Genomic DNA, 2,500 nt, shown 5'->3' with positions numbered 1-2,500 from the left:
TGTACTCATCGGCCCAAGCCCATTTCTAGAGTAGCTACACTACTTCTCATGTGTAGTCGTGGCCGAGTGGTTAAGGCGATGGACAAGAAATTCATTGGGGTCTCCCCGCGCAGGTTCAAATCCTGTCGACTACGTTAATGTCTGCTGCTCTTCTAAGTAAACCGGGAATATTAAGAAGTATGTGGCTTGGTGTGGGCTTTTGGAAGTCACGGAAAGAGTAATGTGTTCAAAGTGTAGTAAATATTGAGTGCTTTTTGCACAGCTAGCTTTCCACTGTGTTTGTCACACAGGTTCAAATGCTGCCGGCTACAATTTCTTTTGCTGATCTTCTTGATCCGTGGGAGTCAGAAAAAGCCTGCCAAATACGTAACTTTCAACAAGTGTATCCCTTTGGAAATTTTCCTTAAGGCACAGATGGAATCCTTTTGATTAAATGTTTGCTGAAGTGATGGAAAGGGGTCAGAGTGTGGAAACTATCTAGTGCCTTTTGGACGACAATCTTTTCTCCAGTACAACTTTTCTAGGTATATTGCTCCCTCCTTTTAGGCTGATTTTAACTCAGTGTGTGGTTCCATGGTGTAATGGTTAGCACTCTGGACTCTGAATCCAGCGATCCGAGTTCAAATCTCGGTGGAACCTGCATAAGCACTTTAGCCGCACAAGCGTTCTCTGACTTTTGCTAATGCTGTGTACTCATCGGCCCAAGCCCATTTCTAGAGTAGCTATACCACTTCTCATGTGTAGTCATGGCCGAGTGGTTAAGGCGATGGACAAGAAATTCATTGGGGTCTCCCCGCGCAGGTTCAAATCCTGTCGACTATGTTAATATCTGCTGCTCTTCTAAGTAAACCGGGAATATTAAGAAGTATGTGGCTTGGTGTGGGCTTTTGCAAGTCACGGAAAGAGTAATGTGTTCAAAGTGTAGTAAATATTGAGTGCTTTTTGCACAGCTAGCTTTCCACTGCGTTTGTCACACAGGTTCAAATACTGCCGGCTACAATTTCTTTTGCTGATCTTCTTGATCCGTGGGAGTCAGAAAAAGCCTGCCAAATACGTAACTTTCAACAAGTGTGTCCCTTTGGAAATTTTCCTTAAGGCACAGATGGAATCCTTTTGATTAAATGTTTGCTGAAGTGATGGAAAGGGGTCAGAGTGTGGAAACTATCTAGTGCCTTTTGGACGACAATCTTTTCTCCAGTACAACTTTTCTAGGTATATTGCTCCCTCCTTTTAGGCTGCTTTTAACTCAGTGTGTGGTTCCATGGTGTAATGGTTAGCACTCTGGACTCTGAATCCAGCGATCCGCGTTCAAATCTCGGTGGAACCTGCATAAGCACTTTAGCCGCACAAGCGTTCTCTGACTTTTGCTAATGCTGTGTACTCATCGGCCCAAGCCCATTTCTAGAGTAGCTACACTACTTCTCATGTGTAGTCGTGGCCGAGTGGTTAAGGCGATGGACAAGAAATTCATTGGGGTCTCCCCGCGCAGGTTCAAATCCTGTCGACTACGTTAATATCTGCTGCTCTTCTAAGTAAACCGGGAATATTAAGAAGTATGTGGCTTGGTGTGGGCTTTTGGAAGTCACGGAAAGAGTAATGTGTTCAAAGTGTAGTAAATATTGAGTGCTTTTTGCACAGCTAGCTTTCCACTGCGTTTGTCACACAGGTTCAAATACTGCCGGCTACAATTTCTTTTGCTGATCTTCTTGATCCGTGGGAGTCAGAAAAAGCCTGCCAAATACGTAACTTTCAACAAGTGTATCCCTTTGGAAATTTTCCTTAAGGCACAGATGGAATCCTTTTGATTAAATGTTTGCTGAAGTGATGGAAAGGGGTCAGAGTGTGGAAACTATCTAGTGCCTTTTGGACGACAATCTTTTCTCCAGTACAACTTTTCTAGGTATATTGCTCCCTCCTTTTAGGCTGATTTTAACTCAGTGTGTCGTTCTATGGTGTAATGGTTAGCACTCTGGACTCTGAATCCAGCGATCCGAGTTCAAATCTCGGTGGAACCTGCATAAGCACTTTAGCCGCACAAGCGTTCTCTGACTTTTGCTAATGCTGTGTACTCATCGGCCCAAGCCCATTTCTAGAGTAGCTATACCACTTCTCATGTGTAGTCATGGCCGAGTGGTTAAGGCGATGGACAAGAAATTCATTGGGGTCTCCCCGCGCAGGTTCAAATCCTGTCGACTATGTTAATATCTGCTGCTCTTCTAAGTAAACCGGGAATATTAAGAAGTATGTGGCTTGGTGTGGGCTTTTGCAAGTCACGGAAAGAGTAATGTGTTCAAAGTGTAGTAAATATTGAGTGCTTTTTGCACAGCTAGCTTTCCACTGCGTTTGTCACACAGGTTCAAATACTGCCGGCTACAATTTCTTTTGCTGATCTTCTTGATCCGTGGGAGTCAGAAAAAGCCTGCCAAATACGTAACTTTCAACAAGTGTGTCCCTTTGGAAATTTTCCTTAAGGCACAGATGGAATCCTTTTGATTAAATG

General features: G+C 43.8%; 1 non-coding gene across 1 annotated transcript; it reads left to right on the top strand.

The window, feature by feature from the left end:
- Nucleotides 1-567: 567 nt before the first annotated feature.
- TRNAQ-CUG (transfer RNA glutamine (anticodon CUG)) lies at nucleotides 568-639 on the top strand. Its single transcript has one exon. It is a non-coding gene; the product is annotated as a tRNA-Gln (tRNA).
- The last annotated feature ends 1,861 nt before the right edge of the window (nucleotides 640-2,500 follow it).

Source organism: Eleutherodactylus coqui, chromosome 11 (genome assembly GCF_035609145.1).
Source record: "Eleutherodactylus coqui strain aEleCoq1 chromosome 11, aEleCoq1.hap1, whole genome shotgun sequence".
In the NCBI taxonomy this organism is placed as follows: Eukaryota; Metazoa; Chordata; class Amphibia; order Anura; family Eleutherodactylidae; genus Eleutherodactylus; species Eleutherodactylus coqui.
This window is presented reverse-complemented; position numbering and strand designations above follow the sequence as displayed.